Genomic DNA, 25019 nt, shown 5'->3' on the forward strand with positions numbered 1-25019 from the left:
ACTAATCTCTTTAAAAAAAGGAAGAAACCTACATGTGATAAAACTGAATCGATTAGGCTGGCATTACATCTAGAAAATTAATTAAAAGATAATTTTTTGCTGATTCAGTACTCAATTTTCTTAGAACTTTGGTGATTGTAAATATTAAGACACACCTCGATGCACAGCAGCAAACATTGCCCTGCCCTGTGACAAAACTAACATATCTGTTTCTGTCCAATTCAAGACCAACATGCCATTAGTAAACTTTGATTTTCTCAATTAACAGCTATTACACTTTTGATGGGGGGATGCCCCCTTGCACCCACCCACTCCCCTGCTACTTATATCTAGCATGGAGATGGTGTGGAAGTTTCTCTAAAATACCACAGTTTCAGAATTAGTATACGATTCCTCCCAGCTCCATTTGCACTTGAATTCTCACTTTCAACTGGAAACCATTTTTGTACAGTACTTTAAAGTTTCAGTAGTGGAAGCTGCGGTGGTGCAGCGGTAGGGTTGTTGCCTCACAGCAAGAGGATCTCCAGTTCGATTCTCAGCTTGAACGCCTTCTGTGTGGAGTCTGCATGTCCTCCCCGCGGTTGATTGGCGTTTGAATGACATGCGTGAATGGGCGTGCCTTCGTTGAAAGTTGGGTGTCGGGCTGGCACCTCGGAACCGTAAAAATCTACTGCCAATCATTGGCGGACCAGAGTTCCGCTGTGGTGACCCCTAACTGGGAAAAGCCAAAAGAAGAACAACTTTAAAGTTTCACCAGTCTGTTCATACTATTGCAGGTAAGATGACATGAAAGTTAAATCCAGCTATTTCAGTTTCTGTTAAGCAGCTCTTTCCCTCTTTCATGTTGTGTCAACCTGCATAAATGCAAACATCATTTTTTTATTTTTTAAATCTCTCTGCAAACTATAGGCACCAGAGGCATAGGTGGCTCAACTAATGCCCTTTGCTAGTCCCACTACAACTATCCCACCTCCTCATCTCTTCAAGTGAAGAACGGAAAAAAAGGACTTCTCCAAACTGAAGGAAGACAAATTGGCTTACTGCAGTACATTATGCAATCCATCCCCACTTTAGTTCAAGTGAAGAGCAAAACAAAAAGTCTTTGGAACTTCAGATTACTGTAATGCAGCCAACCACATCCCACCAAATCCATGCCCCTTCAGCACAAAAAGTCTTCGGAATAATGAAGCCATTCACACCCCACCAAATCCATGCACTACCCCCCTCCCAGTCATCAACACAAAAGTTGTCTTTGGATTACTGTAGGAAACTAGTTACAGGAATGCAGTCAATCTTGCCCTCCCAAATCCACCCCCCAATAAGTTAGGAACAAAAAAAAATACTTTGGATTCGTCCAATATACAGCTCCCAGCTTTTCAACTGAAGAGCAAAAACAATAAAAAAAAAAAACAATACGCTGTACTCAAATGTCTTTTTGTACTGGCATTTTGGTATAGAAAGTCAATGCAAGCCTCTTGATCACAGTCTCTAACACCCATTTTGCCCCACCCTTGCTACTCTACTTTTAAGCACACTCTTGGTTGAAGGAGAACTGTAATTAACAGCTCTCCCTCACTACAAAGCAATCCTGCACTTTCTTTAACTGGTTGTCTTGGTCACAAGACTGGCTCCATTCAATCAAGTGCCATTATCTGCAAACTCTCTTACTACATTACCAGGCTGTATAACTTGGACACTATAAAGCTGCTATCCTATTCCCATTTTGTTTTGTATTGTACTTCATCTTCCTAGGACCACAAATCTCCTTCACAAACTTGCTTTATACAGTTCAGTTACTGGAAACCTTATTTACGTAGTGTTTGTACAATAACAGGTAGTACTTGGGAAATTTTGTATTCCTTTTTTGTATAACTTAACTACTGCCTATCCTGCAGTGATAACACTAATATTAACATTTTTAATGATGTTACCAGTGTATTTTTATTCCCTCATGACCTTTTACAGGACTCATCCATGGTGATTTGTGTCTACCCTTTTGATCCATGAAAGATCCAACCATCCTTGACCTCATTCCTTCGTAGAATAAGTGGTTTGTTAAATACCTGGTTAAAGGACTTAAACCTTCATTAACAGATAAGACATGTTACTGTGTCTCCCACCTCTAAAACAAATTTCCACTATATGTCGAGCACAGTAGCACCCTTGCCACCTTAAAGGTAAACCTACATATTTGGATGGGCAGCCTCCGACGCCTGTCTTGTACGTCTCCCTTTAAGGCTGGATGGAACTTTCAAATATGGTTTATTGACTAAGCTTGTAACAGCCTGAAGACCAATTACCTGAGTGAAGCCTGAAGACTTACCTAATAACATTCTGTTCAGTACCATTCACCCTACTTTACTCCTTGGTAAGTTTCTTGTACCCAGGAATGTACTCCCCATCCTGCCGGACTGCAAAACATATTATCACTTTACCTAATTTTACAAACATTACTGCACAATGTTTCTTATACCTAGGAATAGTCATGACATCTGTATAATCACTTTACCTAATATTACAAACATTACTGCACAATGTTTCTTATACCTAGGAATAGTCATGACATCTGTATAATCACTTTACCTAATATTACAAACATTACTGCACAATGTTTCTTATACCTAGGAATAGTCATGACATCTGTATAATCACTTTACCTAATATTACAAACATTACTGCACAATGTTTCTTATACCTAGGAATAGTCATGACATCTGTATAATCACTTTACCTAATATTACAAACATTACTGCACAATGTTTCTTATACCTAGGAATAGTCATGACATCTGTATAATCACTTTACCTAATATTACAAACATTACTGCACAATGTTTCTTATACCTAGGAATAGTCATGACATCTGTATAATCACTTTACCTAATATTGCAGGTAAGATGATATGAAAGTTAAATCCAGCTATTTCAGTTTCTGTTAAGCAGCTCTTTCCCTCTTTCATGTTGTGTCAACCTGCATAACTGCAAACATCATTTTTTTATTTTTTAAATCTCTCTGCAAACTATAGGCACCAGAGGCATAGGTGGCTCAATTAATGCCCTTTGCTAGTCCCACTACAACTATCCCACCTCCTCATCTCTTCAAGTGAAGAACGGAAAAAAAGGACTTCTCCAAACTGAAGGAAGACAAATTGGCTTACTGCAGTACATTATGCAATCCATCCCCACTTTAGTTCTTCAAGTGAAGAGCAAAACAAAAAGTCTTTGGAACTTCAGATTACTGTAATGCAGCCAACCACATCCCACCAAATCCATGCCCCTTCAGCACAAAAAGTCTTCGGAATAATGAAGCCATTCACACCCCACCAAATCCATACACTACCCCCCTCCCAGTCATCAACACAAAAGTTGTCTTTGGATTACTGTAGGAAACTAGTTACAGGAATGCAGTCAATCTTGCCCTCACAAATCCACCCCCCAATACTTCAAGTTAGGAACAAAAAAAAAATACTTTGGATTCGTCCAATATACAGCTCCCAGCTTTTCAACTGAAGAGCAAAAACAATAAAAAAAAAAAAAACAATACGCTGTACTCAAATGTCTTTTTGTACTGGCATTTTGGTATAGAAAGTCAATGCAAGCCTCTTGATCACAGTCTCTAACATCCATTTTGCCCCACCCTTGCTACTCTACTTTTAAGCACACTCTTGGTTGAAGGAGAACTGTAATTAACAGCTCTCCCTCACTACAAAGCAATCCTGCACTTTCTTTAACTGGTTGTCTTGGTCACAAGACTGGCTCCATTCAATCAAGTGCCATTATCTGCAAACTCTCTTACTACATTAACAGGCTGTATAACTTGGACACTAAAAGCTGCTATCCTATTCCCATTTTGTTTTGTATTGTACTTCATCTTCCTAGGACCACAAATCTCCTTCACAAACTTGCTTTATACAGTTCAGTTACTGGAAACCTTATTTACGTAGTGTTTGTACAATAACAGGTAGTACTTGGAAAATTTTGTATTCCTTTTTTGTATAACTTAACTACTGCCTATCCTGCAGTGATAACACTAATATTAACATTTTTAATGATGCTACCAGTGTATTTTTATTCCCTCATGACCTTTTACAGACTCATCCATGGTGATTTGTGTCTACCCTTTTGATCCATGAAAGATCCAACAATCCTTGACCTCATTCCTTCGTAGAATAAGTGGTTTGTTAAATACCTGGTTAAAGGACTTAAACCTTCATTAACAGATAAGACATGTTACTGTATCTCCCACCTCTAGAACAAATTTCCACTATATGTCGAGTACAGTAGCACCCTTGCCACCTTAAAGGTAAACCTACATATTTGGATGGGCAGCCTCCGCCTCCTGTCTTGTACGTCTCCCTTTAAGGCTGGATGGAACTTTCAAATATGGTTTATTGACTAAGCTTGTAACAGCCTGAAGACCAATTGCCTGAGTGAAGCCTGAAGACTTACCTAATAACATTCTGTTCAGTACCATTTACCCTACTTTACTCCTTGGTAAGTTTCTTGTACCCAGGAATGTACTCCCCATCCTGCCGGACTGCAAAACATACTAATCACTTTACCTAATATTACAAACATTACTGCACAATGTTTCTTATACCTAGGAATAGTCATGCCATCTGTATAATCACTTTACCTAATATTACAAACATTACTGCACAATGTTTCTTATACCTAGGAATAGTCATGACATCTGTATAATCACTTTACCTAATATTACAAACATTACTGCACAATGTTTCTTATACCTAGGAATAGTCATGACATCTGTATAATCACTTTACCTAATATTACAAACATTACTGCACAATGTTTCTTATACCTAGGAATAGTCATAACATCTGTATAATCACTTTACCTAATATTACAAACATTACTGCACAATGTTTCTTATACGTAGGAATAGTCATGAACTCTGTATAATCACTTTACCTAATATTACAAACATTACTGCACAATGTTTCTTATACCTAGGAATAGTCATGACATCTGTATAATCACTTTACCTAATATTACAAACATTACTGCACAATGTTTCTTATACCTAGGAATAGTCATAACATCTGTATAATCACTTTACCTAATATTACAAACATTACTGCACAATGTTTCTTATACCTAGGAATAGTCATGACATCTGTATAATCACTTTACCTAATATTACAAACATTACTGCACAATGTTTCTTATACCTAGGAATAGTCATGCCATCTGTATAATCACTTTACCTAATATTACAAACATTACTGCACAATGTTTCTTATACCTAGGAATAGTCATGCCATCTGTATAATCACTTTACCTAATATTACAAACATTACTGCACAATGTTTCTTATACCTAGGAATAGTCATGAACTCTGTATAATCACTTTACCTAATATTACAAACATTACTGCACAATGTTTCTTATACCTAGGAATAGTCATGCCATCTGTATAATCACTTTACCTAATATTACAAACATTACTGCACAATGTTTCTTATACCCAGGAATAGTCATGACATCTGTATAATCACTTTACCTAATATTACAAACATTACTGCACAATGTTTCTTATACCTAGGAATAGTCATGACATCTGTATAATCACTTTACCTAATATTACAAACATTACTGCACAATGTTTCTTATACCTAGGAATAGTCATGACATCTGTATAACCACTTTACCTAATATTACAAACATTACTGCACAATGTTTCTTATACGTAGGAATAGTCATGACATCTGTATAATCACTTTACCTAATATTACAAACATTACTGCACAATGTTTCTTATACCTAGGAATAGTCATGAACTCTGTATAATCATTATTAGAGGCTAAACTGCTATTAGAGTATCACTGCTGCCATTACACCATGCACATTTGAATCTGCTGTAGTTCGTAACTCTGTAGCCTTACTCCTCACCTTAATATTATCTCTTCCCAGAGCTATACATTGTGTGTGTCTGACATGCATTTAACAGCAGCTTGTTTTATTGGAAATGATACATCAAAATGGATTGAGCAAGGATATTTTGTAACTTACAATGAGGGGTGTGATCTTTGACAGGGTTACAGTAAGTAACTGTTTGTGCAGGGCAAAATCATCTACAAAGAAGCTGTGGTAGGCATGCTCCCCACTTACTGCAAGACCCTGAATTCAATTCAGTTAGACGTATAGGATTTAGTGAATTGAGTTTCACTTAAAATTTTAATATAAAAATGAACTACAGCACAGTTATATATAACAAACCCCACAACTAAAAAAATGCTGGCACATCTATTTGTTCAAGTTTTCTCTACTACTACTATATGCCAGTTGCTGCCTCTTTAATTCTTGGCCTTTACTGCAGATGTATTTGTGCCTCTACAGTCTACCCTTCTTTGCTGTTCCTCAATCTAGAGAGAATGTCCTTTGCAGTAATTTCATTCAGGTTACTACTGTAGAGTCAGTAATATCAATCAAATCACTTACACATGGAAAAATGAGCTTCACTGACTTAAGTGTACTTTATTTTTACTATTTTAACACCATCCATCACTGCACAACTTCAAATCCACTTTTATTCCAGTAGTTTTGTGGGTGTGTTGTGTTGTCAACAGGAATGGCTGATAAATAACTTAAAATTCCTACATCTGGCTATCACACAGTTCAGAGCATAAATTTATACTATACTTCTATGCTTTCCTTCTGAGATCTGTATCTTGTTAAAGTTTGAGATACACCACTGAATAAAAAGTACAGGCAACGTCAAGGAATGGCCTTCTTTTGTGGCTATGTCATGGACTGGTTAACTGTGTGACTCTGTGAACCAGTGACCAGCTATGATACAGCAACATTTTCTGTAGAAGCCCGAGAGACAAATATGTCTCTAAACTGATCTCATTCTTTAAAAAAGATATTGACAGCTGGAGAAACTGGTGGACAAAGCTGTCGCTCTCCAGGAATGGCACCCTCAGGCCTTCAGAGGAATAACAGGGACTTTGACGCCTCAAGTGCCCTGCCACAGACTCCTTGCTTAAGTAATTTTCTAGGCATTTTCATTTTTCAGTGATTCTTAGTTTTTATCTGATTAAAGTTGTTGGAAGAATGTCATCCCATAAAATAAGATGCAAAAGGGCAAGGGTCCCTTGGGTCATGGATCAAATCTTCTGGTGCTCCACAATAGTCTAGAGAATTCAGACTTTAGAGAGTAAGATTTTCATACGGAACAGAGCACAACACTAACAAGAAAAAAAAATCTTTCCAAAAAAGAATAAGTACTAAGGTGACATTCTTTTGGTGGAACCGGTTCATTAAAGAGCATTTCTTTTGGTGATCTTTTGGTACTTAATCAGCCATAAAAAGACCACAAAATACTACTACTTCTGTGGTACCTGACAATATATACAATATAAGAAATGCAAAAATCAAAGACAGCTTCCTAGACTGGATCTTGATAAATAACACCAACACCTCTTACCAAGCAGGTATCTTCCCGGACTCCCTCAGCGACCATTAACCCACCTTCCTACTAAAATTCAAAACCCAGGCTCACCCTACCCCCATATTACAAACAACTCATAACACAAAAAACTTTGACCCCAACAAATTCAAACTCGAGCTAAAGCACCATAATTGGAACATACTAAAAGTACTACCCTCTAGAAGTCGTGATACATTTCAATAACACTTTCCTAGAAATCCTAAATGCCTATGATTCAGCCCGGACCACTAAACTCAAAATGAAAACAGCCCCCTTGCTTACCAGAGAGACTAAAAATAGAATATCAAAAAGGAACAATGTCTGGTATCACTGTCGAGCCACAAAAAACCCAGCGCCCCAGCAGCTAAGGAACAATTTAAAAAACTTAGGAATGAGAGAAAAAAAGCAGTTCTCCTAGATAAAAATAATTGCTTCCTACAGCCACAAAACAAGCATCACAACAACCCCAAGAAATTCTGGGCAGGAATAAATAAGCTACTCCACCCTGGCAGACCCTCCACCCCAACTTTAACCTCCACTAGTGAAATCACAAATACAAGACACATTTAATAAATACTTCATAGAAACTATTTCTAATCTTGTTCAAAAACAGCCCACATCCACCACACCACTAATTACCCAAAACCTGTAGATAGACCCGAAACAACCTTCCAATTTCAACCCATCCCTACCAACTATGTCAAAAGGTTGCTATCCAAACTTAAACCTACTACACAAGCAGCTGATGGGATACCTGCTGAATATCTTCAGTTGGCTGCCAATGAACTTGCCTTCCCTATATCCATCCTCCGAAACAGATCTATCTCAGAAACCTCAATACCACCTATCTGGAAGACCGCCTATATTATCCCCCCTCCATAAAGGCGGTACCTCCACCAACCTCACCAACTATCGCCTCATAGCCATCTTGCCTCTACTAGCTAAAATACTTGAGAAATGTATATACCACCAGCTTATGCCATACCTGCTTAACAACTAACTTCTCTCTCCTACCCAACATGGATTTTGGCCTTCTCATAGCACAACCACTGCCCTACTGTCTTTTACAAACCTCATCAACCAAAACAAACACACAGGCAATCTAACTTCTGCCATACTGTTGGACCTGTCAAAGGCCTTTGATATGATTAACCATCTTAACCTAGTACAAGCCCTTACTGACCTTGGCCTTAGTAACCAAGCATTAGCTTGGTTTCAGAACTGTCTACAAGACAGACAACAAGCAGTCTGGTGGCACAACAACCTATCCACACTGCTACCCATCACCACAGGAGTCCCACAAGGTTCCATTTTAGGTCTCCTCCTACTCTCCATTTTCACCAATAACCTCCATAGCATCTGTCAAGATGCAATAGTTATACAATACGCTGACGACTTAGCACTTGTCTGTTCAGCCAATGATCCTCAGAAACTCCTCTCTGTAACCCAAAAAGCCTTCCATACACTGAAAAAAAACAAACTGTTGCTATTTACACCTAACAAATCTACGACATTACCCAGCCCATTTAATATTGTGCCCAGGGATGGGACTGTCATCTCCCCTGATGCTCACACTAAATTGCTAGGAGTGACCATTGATAATTTGATCAGCATATAAATCAAATCATTAAAAATATCTACAAAAAATTGGGCAGTCTATATAAAAATAAACTATTTCTAACTTAACCTGCATGGATAACAACTGCTCAAGCTCACCTCCTTTTCACACTAATTTATGCCTCACCCATTCTCACCAACTTACCCAAAACTAAAATTGTCAAACAACACCTGTTACAATCAAATTGCAAAATTTGCTATCGTGCCCCCTACCGAGCCCACCCACAGCTATTCCCTAAAACTACTTGGCTGGCTTGAATTCCCTAATCTCTTAAATTATCATCAACTTTCCTTTGCCCATAATCTCCTACTACTCCCAGACAAAACTCCAGCTCTGGCCAATCTACTAGAACTATAAGCTAAAACTAGACAACTTTGCTCTAGTGACAAAAAATTAATCAAGGTCACCAAGATCAACAACACAGCAGGGGACTCTCTCTTCCCTAACTACACAGGCAAAATTTGGAACACCCTACCTACTGCTATTACCTCAGCTGGCTCAAAGATTACATTTAAAAGACTCCTTATAGAGCATGCAAAGAACACATGGATATGCACATGTTCCTCACCTGGCTGACCCCCCCCCCATCCTCTCCCCTTACTCTTGCCCTCTGACTTCAGTTTCATCATCAAAAGAATGCAACTTCTCTAGCTTCCTTCCAGTTCCACCTCTAATTCTAACCCCTTAGTTAATACCCACATGTCACTGCTAGGACACACTGTTATCTATCCACTACACATTTCTCTTTACACCTCTACTCTTACTCTATACTTAAGCTACTTACTCATCCTGCTTTTCTTAATTAACCTGTTATCCAATTTCGCATCTCTGTCTCTTCTCCTGTTACTTATCTCCCTATTATGTCTAATCTTTGCTCTCTTTGTTGCTATACTCCCTATTGTGGCTAACTTGCTCACAAGTCAACTGTATAAAGCAGAAAATGTAACCCCTATTAACAATGTTCACCATTATGTGACGTCTCAACCTAAAACTGTAAAAGATGTGTTCAGTTTATGTAAATATGTTAAATCTTCAGCTTCAATGCTACGTTACTAGTCAATGTTAAGTTTGGTACTATGTAAATTTGAATCCTTCTATATACACCTTATATTTTCCTTAATATTTAACTGTGGAGCTTTTCTCCCTGGGCTTCTGCTGAAAATGGACATGCATACAGTCTGACTTTCCTGGTCAACAAATGTAAAATAAAATATTTTCGAAGACAAGCTAGGGAAACTTTCAGTTGTGTACTCCATGAAATTAGACCCAAATGTCAGTCCAGTGGTCAGACAGCGAGAACAGTTATGATAGCTATGTAGGACAAAGTCCAGTTAGATAAAAAAGTGCAACAAGGTGTGATTTGTCCAGTTATAGAGTCAACTGAGTGGGTGTCTTCCATGGTAGTTTCTCATAGGAAAAGCTCAAATGAAATCGGAATATGTACTGACCCAAGAGACTTAAAAAAAGCTTTGGAGAGACCCCACCATCCTGTGCGTGCAGTCGAGGAGGTTGCTACCATCTTGCGGGGTGCCGCTGTTTTTTCTGTCTTGGATGCGAAGAGTTCATTTTGACAAGTAATGCTTGATTGATGCTCCACTTAAAGAAATCCCAATCCCTCCGAGCTACACGCTCTAGGGACCTAACCCTTGTCACCACAATAAACAGAACATGCTGGATGGATAGATTCCTGTCCCAGAGACTTCCCATACTCTGGAACAAACTACTTATCTATATTAAGCAAGGCTCCTCATTAGCACGCTTCAAGAAAAATCTTGATGATTGGATGGGAAATAGGAAATTCACCCCGGGGATCACCTCTGTGGCTCTACTCGACAGGGGCACAAGAAAATAATTTTCTTGGGTGGCAGAAGCCAGGGTACTTTTTTGCCTAGGCTTATATAGGCCCTAGGGCCAATAGCCTAGTACCTACCTATGAACCTAAATATGCCTGCTTGCTTAATTAATAGTATTAAACATGCCCTTGCAGACGCATTCCTTAACCTGCAATAGAAACAGAATCCTCTCAGGGTAAGGTACCTGCTAAACCAACAAGAACCAAATGCAAAACAAGAGTGCAGGTACTCCACGACAATTGAAGCCAACCAGTCTGTATAAAAATAAATCCTTTATTTTGAGAACAGTAAGCGCTTTCGCATCTACAAAGGACGCTTCATCAGACTTGAATGAAAACTTAGAAAACAATCTCATTAAAATACTCAAAGACATGATCACATGGGCCAATGACTGCAGAGTTACTAACATATATGTAAATCACCTGAAAATATTTATTATGTATATTACAAGAATGAAGTAATGTGAACACGTAAGTTATTATAAATCTCTATAAAGATAATATACTATTAGAAAATGTATATAAAAAACATATTATAAAATCATATAAAAACCATTATAAAAACAACACAAAAAAACTCATTAGTTATGTCTGAGTGCACGGTCCTTAAGGAAAGGCTTTAAAGTAACTCTTTCATTAAGGCCATGTCCAACATCTGCCTGCAGTCTAATGATCCATTTATTCTCTTCCTTCTCTGTAAAATTGCCAATGTTCCCTAATCTCATAGATGTATGTATTAATTCTAATGCTAAGAACTCAAAACTGTGTCTAGTACCTTTCAATAAGACATGTTTCACTAGGGCATTGGTTTCATTCTCTTTATTAATGGCATATAAATGCTCCCTAATTCTCTCTCTCGAAGGGTCCTGTTTGTCTTCCCTACATAAAACATTCTACATATCCGGCATACTGTAAGGTATACCACGTTGTGTGCCCTGCAATCTGCATAATGGTTAAATTTGTAAACCTTCTTAGTGTCTGGATGTTCAAAACTAACCTCGTTTGACACAAAAGAGCAATGGTTGCAGTTGCGACATGGAAAGGTACCTCTCCTAACTGACATGGGTCCACTATCCTTCTGTCTTTCATAGCACAACATATCCTTCAAGCTTCTATTCTTTTTGTATGAAAAGCTGGGATGGGTTCCTAAAAGGGTTTTTAACCTGCCATCTAATAATAAGATCCCCCAATTTTTCTTTATAACTTCTGCGATCCTCTTATTTTTATCAGTGTAAGTAATGACCATCCTTTTCTTATGTGTTGGTATTTTACTACTTCAGCACTTGTAATAAAACTCTTATTGATATATGGTTTTGCCTTCCCTTCGCGTTCAACAAGTTGGAGAGATGACAAATCACTATCATGATATCCTCTATTCCTAAAGTCATCATGTAAACTAGCTAATGCCTCTTCAAAATCCCTATTGCCACTTGTCAGTCGAGAACATCTCATAGCCTGATTCCTTACTATGTTCTTATGAATATGAGGTGAGTGCATGCTGTCACGGTGCAAAAACGCATTCTTTCTGCATGGCTTTCTATAAACTTCAGTCTCTAACCTACCTTTCTTCCTCTTCAAGGTCACATCTAAAAAGTTTATACGATATCTAGACCATTCTGCAGTTAGTTTCAAAAAGGTGGTATTACTGTTAATATAACACAAAAAATCATTCAGAGTCAACAGGTCACTATTCCAAACAAAAAATAGATCATCTACAAAACGTTTATAATGTTTGATATATCTAGAAAATGTAGTGTTCAAGAAAATATATGTGAATTCCCAATATGCTAATACCACATTTGCGTATGAGTTAGCACATGATGTGCCCATGGCTACCCCCATGGTCTGCAAGTAATATTTATTGTCATAAATAAACACATTATTCTCCAGCACTAATTCCATTAAGGTAGTTATCCTCATGATTTTGGTATTACTAAAGCCCTTATCTAAGAGGAACAACCTCAAAAAACCTATACCTGTATCATTAGGTATACTGGTAAAGAGGGATTGAACATCCAGGGCTACCATATAGTCTTCATCGGTGAAATAGACGCTCCCTTCATCACTAGTCAGAGACTCTAAAAATTGTTGAGTGTCTCTCAAAATTGAGCCTGTTGAATCAACCATGGGCCTAAGTTGCTTTTCAATGTATATAGAAATACTCTCAGTAAGCCAACCTCTCCTGGAGACAATAAGTCTAAATGAAGGGTTAAGCAAAGTTTTGTGCACCTTTGGTAAGCCTCTAATCACAGGCACTAAAGGCTTTTCTACAAGAAAATATTTATAAAGATCAACATCAATAAGGTTACATATCAGTAGCTCATAGAGTTCAGCATGCACATTTCCAATGATCTTATTCAATTCTAAACTATTTATGACCTGATATGTTGCTGTGTCTGCTAACATTGAGCACATTGTTGTGTAATAATAATCTGTGTCCAACACTACTATTGCTCCGCCCTTATCGGCGGGTCTAATCACAATTTTATCATTATCCTGGAGGGATCTTAGTGCTGTTCTTTCTAATGAGTTTAAATTATAGAACTCAGATTTAAACGCCTCTCTCGAGTATAAGCTGTAGAAATCATTAATACAAACTCTTTCAAAACTGTCTACAAGTGGATGTGAAAATGACACAAACGTAGATGGTTTCCTAAACACATTAGTAGGTGCTCTAATATCTCTGTCATTGTTAAAATGTGGGCACATCATGGGCACATCATGTGCTAACTCATACGGAAATTTGGTATTAGCATATTGGGAATTCACATATATTTTCTCGAACACTACATTTTCTAGATGCATCAAACATTATAAATGTTTTAGTAAACCGAAAATTCAACACCTCGAATCCACAGGCAGCAATATTTAATAATGAAACAGGAACCAGTACAAATAAAATAACCGCACTAGTCACAGTACCAAACAAAATAATATATTAACGTTCTCTGTATTGTCGTTTTCGTCATCAACTTCATCAGATAGCTGTTAGCTTTCATTCATCCCCTTATTTATAAGGCTACCAATTAATTCCTCTCCAATGAAATAAACAATTCAATTACATAAATATTCTAGTGTGTTTCAATAAAAATTTAAATATGAATAAAAAATTATGTCACTCTATTTAATATGTAATCAGAATATAATATTAAAATTACTACAAACACAGGTATTTAATACAAAATATATATTTAAAAATATGAAATTTGTAAAATTGAACACAATTACTCCCTCTAGTGACTTATATGGACATATTTTCTCAAAAAACAAGTCAATTGTACCAAAACATACTCAAAATGCATGTTATAATGTAATATAAAATAAAAAACTTCTCATAATAATTTTAAAAGAAATGAATAGTAACATTTTTTTTTTTTTTTTTACTAAATTCCAAGTACAAAGGGTCCTGGGTTTTCTATGGTAGATTCCTAGATGACCTGTGTCTATTGTGGAAAGGGGATCAAACATCTTTTGAGAACCTGGTTGACTATCTCAACAACACAACCACTTTTTTACGTTTTACATCTAAATTTGAGCATCATGCATTAAATTACTTAGACGTATCCATCACAAAAGATGGAAATCAATTTGTTTCGAAAGTTTATAGAAAAGAGACATTTTCGAACTCTTATCTGCATTACAACAGTTCACACCCCTATTCTCAAAAAAGAGGGGTGATTAAGGGTCAGTTAGTCCGTGTAAGCAGGATGACTTCTGACAATGAGGGGTTCAAAAAGGAATGTGAATGGTTGAAAGAACTGTTTTTAAATAGGGATTACACTGGTAATTTATTTGATGAAATACTGATAGAGGTACTTGAAGGTAGGAATACTAGGTTTGCCCCAATTATAGGCACAGCTGAAAAAGAAGTTACAATGGGTATCAAAGAGAACCCATTAGACACGTATGGTACAGGTATTATAACCACTTATGACGGCCAGTCTGGCCTGATAAGGAAAATTATAGATAAAGAGTGGGGAAATTTCGCCAAACTATCAGATCTCAACTTCATATTTGATGACAGTCTTAAATACGTTTACCGTAAAGGAAACACTATAAAAACTCTAATAGAGAGGGGTTCAAAGAATGTTGGTATGAATAAGGGGATACAAAATAAAAGAGGACTGTTTAAATGTGGAGCATGTAACTTTTGTACCCATTTAATAACTGGTGACTATTATTATCTAAAAGCTAGAAAAAGGAAACTCCATTTGAATGCATACATTAATTGTAATACAAAAGGAATAATATATTTATCGGTATGCAAAGAATGTGATTCCTTTTATATTGGCAAAAGTGAAAGGAAGTTAAAACAAAATTTATGAACATCTATATGACATCAGGACTAAGAAGGATAGTAATGCATTATACAAACACACCAAAACATGTAAAGAAGCTAAATTCCAGTTTTTTGTGTTAGAGGTAGTGGAAATTGACCCTAGGGGAGGAATGTGGGAATCCCGGGTGGAATATAGAGAATTATTTTGGCAAATTGTACTAGAGTCCACTAGGTTCCCAGGTTTGAACGATATGATTTCCCTGGGTCCAGTACTCAAATTGAGATCTGCTAAACTTTGAAAAAAAAAATTTTTACTATTCATTTCTTTTAAAATTATTATGAGAAGTTTTTATTTTATATTACATTATAACATGCATTTGAGTATGTTTTGGTACAATGGACTTGTTTTTTGAGAAAATATGTCCATATAAGTCACTAGAGGGAGTAATTGTGTTCAATTTTATAAATTTCATATTTTTAAATATATATTTTGTATTAAATACTTGTGTTTGTAGTAATTTTAATATTATATTCTGATTACATATTAAATAGAGTGACATAATTTTTTATTCATATATAAATTTTTATTGAAACACACTAGAATATTTATGTAATCGAATTGTTTATTTCATTGGAGAGGAATTAATTGGTAGCCCTATAAATAAGGGGATGAATGAAAGCTAACAGCTATCTGACAAAGTTGATGACGAAAACGACAATACAGAGAACGTTAATATATTCTTTTGTTTGGTACTGTGACTAGTGTGGTTATTTTATTTGTACTGGTTTCTGTTTCATTATTAAATATTGCTGCCTGTGGATTCGAGGTGTTGAATTTTCGGTTTACTAGCATCGTTTTAAACACCATCCGCTTGTTTATTATAAACGTTTTGTAGATGATCTATTTTTCATTTCGAATAGTGACCTGTTGACTCTGAATGATTTTTTGTCTTATATTAACAGTAATACCACCTTTTTGAAACTAACTGGAGAATGGTCTAGATATCGTATAAACTTTTTAGATGTGACCTTGAAGAAGAAGGAAGGTAGGTTAGAGACTGAAGTTTATAGAAAGCCATGCAGGAAGAATGCGTTTTTGCAGCGTGAAAGCATGCACCCACCTCATATTCATAAGAACATAGTAAGGAATCAGGCTATGAAATGTTCTCGCCTGACAAGTGGCAATAGGGATTTTGAAGAGGCATTAGCTAGTTTACATGATGACTTTAAGAATAGGGGATATCATGATAGTGATTTATCAGCTCTCCAAATTGTTGAACGCGAAGGGAAGGCAAAACCATATATTAATAAGAGTTTTATTACAAGTGCTGAAGTAGTTAAAATACCAACACATAAGAAAAGGATGGTCATTACTTACACTGATAAAAATAAGAGGATCACAGAAGTTATAAAGAAAAATTGGGGGATCTTACAATTAGATGACAGGTTAAAAACCCTTTTAGGAACCCATCCCAGCTTTTCATACAAAAAGAATAGAAGCTTGAAGGATATGTTGTGCTATGAGAGACAGAAGGATAGTGGACCCATGTCAGTTAGGAGAGGTACCTTTCCATGTCGCAACTGCAACCATTGCTCTTTTGTGTCAAACAAGGTTAGTTTTGAACATCCAGACACTAAGAAGGTTTACAAATGTAACCATTATGCAGATTGCAGGACACGCAACCTGGTATACCTTGCAGTATGCCGGACATGTAGAATGTTTTATGTAGGGAAGACAAACAGGACCCTTCGAGAGAGAATTAGAGAGCATTTATATGCCATTAATAAAGAGAATGAAACCAATGCCCTAGCGAAACATGTCTTGTTGAAAGGTACTAGACACAGTTTTGAGTTCTTAGCATTAGAATTAATACATACATCTATGAGATTAGGGAACATTGGCAATTTTACAGAGAAGGAAGAGAATAAATGGATCATCAGACTGCAGGCAGATGTTGGACATGGCCTTAATGAAAGAGTTACTTTAAAACCTTTCCTTAAGGACCGTGCACTCAAACATAACTAATGAGTTTTTTTGTGTTGTTTTTTATAATGGTTTTTATATGATTTTATAATATGTTTTTTATATACATTTTCTAATAGTATATTATCTTTATAGAGATTTATAATAACTTAAGTGTTCACATTACTTCATTCTTGTACTATACATAATAAATATTTTCAGGTGATTTACATATATGTTAGTAACTCTGCAGTCATTGGCCCATGTGATCATGTCTTTTAGTATTTTAATGAGATTGTTTTCTAAGTTTTCATTCAAGTCTGATGAAGCGTCCTTTGTAGACGTGAAAGCGTTTACTGTTCTCAAAATAAAGGATTTATTTTTATACAGACTGGTTGGCTTCGATTGTCGTGGAGTACCTGCACTCTTGTTTTACATTCCTTAACCTGTTTAACCTAAGTTTAGCTACTGGTTTTGTCCCTAATCAGTGGTACACAGCAGTGATGATGCCCTTCAGTAATGGCAACCTTACAACTGACCTCCATAATTACAAACCTATCAGTCTTAAAAGCCTCATCTGCAAAGCCATGTAGTATATGATATCTGACCTCAAAATACAGTATCCAGAATCTTATTAGATTTGACCCCTAACAGTTTGGCTTTGTGAAGAGTTGATTCTGTCTAATTAGGTAAACTTCTTTGAAAAGGTTACAAAGGCTGTACATGGTGGCCATGCAGTACATGTGGCATATCTTGTCATGATCAAGTTTTCAACACCGTTCTATATGCTAGCATCATATAAAAGCCAAATCCTTTACAACAGACCCATACATGGCGATAATGTGATGTATTTTTATTTATTTGTTTATAAATCCTTTGTTGACCAGGTTAGTCTCACTAGGGCAGTAGCCTATTTTTCAGAGGAAACTCAAGGTGGTATTTAAACTACTGGGCAAAATTAAGCCAAGGCATCAGGGAACTTCCCCTATTGTTTCTGATGGGTACTGCGGGATCTTGTGCATCCACCCGAGCTACTGCCAACTCAAGCAGATCAGGTCTTGATTTAAGGTCTCATTTAAAGGCTTGCACACTCAGGAGTGCAGGACCACCTCTTATGCTGCACTGCAGTGTCAGCAATCAATCTATCAGGCATGGTAATAAAAAAGTACAGTTGTTACACTTACCATAAATGTAGATGTTAGAGTGTATTCACTGTTGCAGTCATCACGTTTGGGTTATCTGCTTGCAGTAGCCCTCAGTTGGCCTGATTAACAAAGTCTTGGGTCCTGCATTGGTTGCTGTCCCTTCTTCCATGACATCAGGGATATAAAACATGCAGCCAACGCCATTACATCAGTTTTTCTTGCTCCAGATGTCAAGAGCCCCCTTAATGGGAAGCAATTAAATCTATAAATATACAAGGTTATACCTCCAACAAAAAAGCAAATACACCAAAAAGCTTTTGAAGATAGTAAAGGAAAGTAGAGGTATATCCAAAAAAGAAAAAGAAGGGGGCTGGAGGGAGTGTAACCAGGACTGCAACAGTGAATACACTCGAACATCTACATTTATGGTAAGTGTACACAACTGTACTATGTTCTTCGTGTTTCACTGTTGCAGTCATCACTTTTGGGTAGATTCCCAAAGCTAAGTATGGGAGGAGGAATCTAAACAGAATTAGGACCAGCTAAAAGGCCCTGCAAGACTGCAGTGGCAAAACCAGCTCTGGATTTAGAGAAAATTGGCAGATGGTAATGCTTGGTGAAAGTATGTACAGAAATCCAAGTAGCAGCTTCTAGGATGTCCCTGGTACGGACGCCTCTGAGAAAGGCTGCAGAGGTAGATGCAGCCCTGGTAGAGTGGGGTCTGATCCCCTGTGGGATAAGTTTTCCATGGTGTTTGTAGCAAAAAAGAATGCAATGGCCTACCCATTTGGGAATGGTTTGCTTTGAAATAGCCTTCCCCTCTGCCCTTGCAGCAAATGCCACCAGCAGTTGATCAGATTTCCTTTGAGGTTTAGTTCTAAGTAGAATCTAGGTTGTCTGTGCACATCTAAGGAGTGCAGAATCCATTCCCCTTTGTTCTGTGGATTAAAAAAGAAGGTTGAAAAATGTGTGGACTGATTAAGGGCCACACTGGCTACCACCTTGGGCATGAAGGAGGGACTGGTTCTGAGGGACACCCTGTCCACATGAAAGATGATGAAAGGCTCCACTGCCATGAGGGCCTGTAATTCAGATACCCTTCTTGATGAAGTGATTGCTAAAAGGAAAGCTGTTTTCCAAGAAAGGAATTTTAAGTCTGCAGTGGCAGCTGGCTTGAAAGGAGAAAGGGTGAGCTTTTCCAATACAAAGTTGAGGTCTCAGGCTGGAGTTGGAGCTCTCCTGGGTGGTCATAGATTTTTGGCCCCTCTGAGGAGCTGCTTAAGCAGTGGATGAGAGAAGAGGGGTGGTTCTGTGTTATAATGAGCTGAGATGGCTGAGGTGTGAATTTTGATGAAGGAGAAAGACAGGCCTTTATGAAGCATCTCAGTTAAGTATTGTAAGATCTGAGGTAAAGTGGGCACTGTTGTGCTCATCCCTTGAGATTGGTTCCAGGCACAGAATCTTTTCCATTTTTCAGCATAAGACTTTCTGGTACTAGGCCTCCTTGCCTCTAAAATGATATCCATCACTGGTTTACTGAGGGATGGTAAAGGAGAAATTATGTAATTAGCCAGGCTGCTAGATTCAGTGTTTGAAGTTGAGGATGCAGAATTTGGTTCTCCTGGTGAGACAATAGAGAAGGAGTCTGGGGCAGGTGCCATGGGGCCCACAGTGACACACTGTGCAAGAGGGGGTACCAGTGTTGGCGTGGCCCATCTGGTGCAATCAAAATCATCCTTGGTTTGTATTGTTTGATCTTTAGTAGTACTTTGGAGAGCAGAGGCAGAGGAGGAAAGGCATAAAATGGTAGGTTTTTCCAGCTGAAGGACAGAGCATCCCCTTTCCAAGCTTGTTTGTGGGGAGTCCTTGTGCAGAATTTGTCCAACTGATAGTTTTGGGGGGAAGCAAACAGGTCTATATATGGGCTCTCCCATTTGCTTGTCAACATGTTGGTTCCAGTTTCTACTTTTGTGGGTCCATGAGGTTTCTGCTTAGTTCGTCTGCCAGTGTATTTAGTTTTCCTGGCAGGAATTGAGCTTGTAAATGTACCTGATAACTCAGGGCTGTGTTCCACAATGCCATGGCTAGTCTGCAGAGGGAGTAAGAATGTGTACCCCGCTGCTTGTTTATGTACCACATAACAGTGGTGTTGTCCATCTTTATCATTAATTGTCCTGGAAGAATGTGGTCCTTGAAGGCTGTCAGAGCATTCTGTACAGTTAACATTTCTTTTTGATTGATATGCAGGTGCATTTGACTTGGGTACCATTTGCCCTGAATGCACTTCCCTGCCAGATGTGCCCCCCATGCATAGTCTGATGCGCCTGTTGTTAATGTTTGGGCAGCGGGGGGTAGTGTGAATGGTAGTGCCCTGTTTTGGTGGCAGGCCTCCGCCCACTAAAGGAACTCTAGACATTGGCAAGGTATGATAGGAATCATTGCCTCTAGATCCTGTGAATGTTGACACCATAGGCTTTTGAGATACCATTGCAGTTTCCTCATATGCAGCCTTGTATATGGAATTAGAAGAATGCAGGAGGCCATGAACCCCAAAGGCATGCAGTATTTGCCTTGCAGATAACTGGGTTTTTCTGGCTACTTGTTTGAAGTAGGTTGTCAAATGAATCCATTTCTCTGGCGTGAGGAAAGCCATCTGAGAAGTTGTATTCAAGCTTGCTCCCAGGAATACAATTTGTTGACAGGGTACAAGCTGTGATTTATTTTCGTTTATGGTGTACCCCAAACAAGTCAGTACCCTTTGAACAAAGGCCAGATGATTCAAAAGTATGTCCTGGCTTTCTGCCTGAATTAGACAATCGTCCAGACATGGGTATATTTGAATATTTCTTTGCCTGCAGAATGCAATGACTGGAGCTAGGCACTTTGTGAATACCCTGGGCGCAGTAGATAAGCCAAAGGGCAGTGCAGAGAACTGATAGTGCATGCAGCCTGCTTTGAAGCGTAGGTATTTTTTGCAAGACTCCCTGATAGGGATGTGCAGGTATGCTTCTTTTAAGTCTAGTGTTGCAAACCATGCATCTTTGCCTAGCATAAGAAGCAGCTGGTGAAGAGTCAGCATCTTGAATTTTGGAATCACCAGAAATGCATTCAGAGTAGAAAGGTCCAGGATAGGATGCCATGTATTGCCTTTTCTGGGTACCAGGAAAAGTCTCGAATAGAACCCTTGTACCTGTTCCTCTTCTGGTACCAACTGAATAACCCCCATGCTTAAGTGAGAGAGTACTTGATTTTGGGCCTCTGCTCACTGATTTGGGGGTAGATCTGGACACCCGCTTGGTGTTGGTAAGGTGTGTAAGTGAAATCTGTGTCCTTGGGACACTATAATTAAAACCGATTTGTCTTGGGTAATGAGTTCCCAGTTTTTGGCCTGCAGACCAATCTTTCCGCCAAAAGGAGCATTCAGTTGGGAAGTGCTTGGAAGTTTTAAAAGCAAGTCACTGAGACTGTTTTCCATAGGGGGGAGTCTTACTACTCCCTGATTTGGATGCAGACCCCCCCCCACTGCTTAGTCTTGTGTGTCCCCTGGGACTGAAACCTGGAGTTTCTGCTATGTCTGGGTTTGGCTTGAGAAGACCTTGAAGAGGCTGGAAAGGACCAATTCTTAGAGGGCCAGTGCCTACTAAATCTAGGAGGCTGAACTTGTAAGAAATCTTTAACAGTTTGCATAGATTTAGCTTTATCTTCCATATTTTTCAGAACTTCCTCAGCCTTGTTGCCAAAGAGGCGGTCCTGATTTAAGGGAGCATTCAACAATCTAGCTTTAACATGATCAGGTAAAGACTGCTCCTTAAGCCAAGCATACCTTCTGAGCACAGAACCAGTAACAGCAGCCCTGCAAGAGGCTTCTAAAGAATCAAATCCACATTGCAAAGTATGTTTTCCAACTTGCTCAGCAGAATGCATTAAATTCTGTAATTCTTTGTTTTCCGCACAGTCAGGAATCAACATCATTTTCTGTTTAAGCAATCCAATAACATGTTGTTGATATTTTAACATATGAAACTGGCAGTTTAAAGCCCTAATGGCCAAAGTTGTAGAAGTGTAAACCTTCTTACCCCATCTATACAGCGCCCTGGAGTCTCTATTAGAAGGGGTAGGATTTTTAGCAGTAGAAGCCTTAATGCCCTTGGGTCCCTGGTGAAATAGTCGCTGGATCCGCAGTAGGATTTTTAAAAAGGAATATGTGTGAATCAGGAACCCTATAATATCTGTCAGGTTTTCTGGGAGCAGGAGGCAAGGAATCAGGGGCCAAACTACATTCCGAAAAAGCATCATCAACAATGTCTAGTACTAGAGGAATAGCTAAAGGCCTATGCTGAAGCAGGAGTAAGAAATCCCGAAGCCTCTTTTTTGAATCAGAAAAATCCTGGCTTTCCCAGTGGAAATGCTCTCTTAGACTATGTAAGGTTTCACCAAAAGAAAAATCCTCTGGAGGGGAAGCAGAGGGGATAGAGTCCTCTGCATCAAAATCCTCATAAGTAGATAAGGGTAAATCCAGATCATCAGAATAATCAGAAAAATCAGAATTTTGTTCAGAAGATTCATAAACAACTTCAGTCCTAGGTCTCTTAGAAGGGGGAGTCTGGCTTCCCCTAATTAGAGTTATAAGATTTTCAGCCATTCTTATCATTTGTTTTTAGGCACAGAGTCCTGAGCAAGTGGCCATTTTTTTAGGCATGGTTCGAGATTTAGGCCTAAAAGAAGAAGGAAGCATCGGTTTAATATTCAAGTCCGTAGGCCTGAATACACCCTTAGAAGCCGGTGCCTGCACAGCAGCTCCGGACCCATCCAAGGTAGAGACATCCGCAGGTTCCATAGTTGAAGCATCTCGCAGCATACCGGACTCCGAATGGGTCTCAGTAGATGCCTGCGAATCACGAGTAGCGGGTATCAGGGGCTGGGAAAGGACCTCACTGAGTACCGGTGAACTGGTGACTGGCTAAGGAGAAGCCTCGTTGGCAGTTTTGGACCTCGTCAGCCTGTCTCTGTCTTTATCTTTGCATTTTTTTGGAATCCCGGTAGTCGAATGGCTAACTGATGACATTTCTGGATAATTAAACTGAGAACAGAAATATTTTGAGGTGAAAATATACAAACGACGGATAGTGCACTGATTAAATAAAGCACAAAACCGACAGCACAGTATGTTGTGGTCAGGGCCTAGGCAAGGAATACAGTACGAATGAAAATCTTTATGAGGTATTTGTTTTCCACAAGTAATGCAATTATTAACTTTTAATGACATCAGTAAGGAGCAAGAAAAAGTTTCCCCAATGGCGTACTTAGCTTTAGTTGAAGACTTCGGTTCTGAAACTCGAAAATGAAAATTTTAGGAGTCGGCCAACCGGCACTTGTGAACTGCTTCTGCTATGGGCACCACACGGCAAGAAAGACTGATGTAATGGTGTCGGCTGTATGTTTTATACCCCTGCGACCTGACATCATGGAAGAAGGGACAGCAACCGATGCAGGACCCAAGACTTTGTTAATCAGGCCGACTGAGGGCTACTGCAAGCAGATAACCCAAAAGTGATGACTGCAACAGTGAAACATGAAGAACATCCATAGCCTTCTGCACTGCTGTGTTGGAACCAACTTGCCTTTTTTACTTCTTCAAAGGTGCATGTGGTACCTGTTGTGCTACTGACAGTGAACTGGCTGAAGGACAGATCCCACACACTGAGAGTTGTAGTTACTTCATCAGAAATATGAATGGGACCCAATGGTGTCCCACAGGGCTCGGTGCTTCTCAGAGCTCCAAACAGGGAGTCAAGCCATCTTTGCCAGACAACTGCAAACTGTGAACTGTTGTTAGTTCACCTTATGACACACAAACCCTCCAGACTTGCTAAACTCTTTGCACACTAAAAATGGGCTCAAACTAAATGCTAAAGCATAGTATCATAACTCTTTGGTAGACAACCCCTCTCCTCTTTAGACTGAATACACAACCCTCTACAAAACAAAAATGCAGTCAGACACTTGGATACTAGGGTTGATAGCTCCCTCTCTTTTAACCATCATGTGACAAAGGTTGACAGGAAGTCCTTTTATTTAGCCCCACTAAATGCCAAAGGAATAATGCCAAGATCTAAAGAGGTAACCACTCCCTTATTATCAGTATTGGTCAGGTCAGTTATTGGGTATAGTGACCCCTGTTTGATGTATCTTGATAAACATATCAAACAAGTAATAGGATCCCAAAGGATTCCAATCAAAAAGATCAAGGCTTAAAGTCACTGTGCTACCAAGACAGGCTGGAAGCTCTATCCATTTTATTTAGTGTTTTACATATTTTTGAGGGGAGATCTCTGTCTCACTTACAGTATCATCAGAGACCAGTCACCCTGTACCTCCTGTATCTCTGCAAATCCAATATCTCAATCAGTACTAGAACCAGAGATCTGCATATCCACAAACATATAAATAAAACACAGTGGAGGAACGAGTATATAACCAAAGACCTCCCTGTCCTTTATAATAAACTTCCCTGCATGTTAAGTAGTGCAACTCACTACTCTCCTTTAAACATAATGTAGATGACTTGATGGGTATCCACAAATTTCCCTTGGGATTGACTGGTATGGTCCTCCTGGAGAAAGGAGGTGCAACCTGTGGGAAGGTACTGGCAAGGTGTGTATGGGCGTATGCTCAGGGGTCTTGGAATATCTATGAATCTAGAAAACTACC

The 25019-nt window shown here is 38.6% G+C and overlaps 2 protein-coding genes across 3 annotated transcripts in view; one reads left to right on the forward strand and one right to left on the reverse strand.

Moving 5' to 3' along the window:
• Positions 1–25019, forward strand: part of NAF1 (nuclear assembly factor 1 ribonucleoprotein) — a 1472570-nt gene that overhangs the window by 308325 nt on the left and 1139226 nt on the right. The window lies entirely within an intron of this gene.
• Positions 1–25019, reverse strand: part of LOC122794083 (LARGE xylosyl- and glucuronyltransferase 2-like) — a gene marked incomplete at its 3' end in the record, with an annotated part of 516130 nt that overhangs the window by 44446 nt on the left and 446665 nt on the right.

The sequence above is a fragment of the Protopterus annectens genome, chromosome 2.part1, assembly GCF_019279795.1.
Source record: "Protopterus annectens isolate FY-2018-M chromosome 2.part1, PAN1.0, whole genome shotgun sequence".
NCBI lineage: Eukaryota > Metazoa > Chordata > Ceratodontiformes > Protopteridae > Protopterus > Protopterus annectens.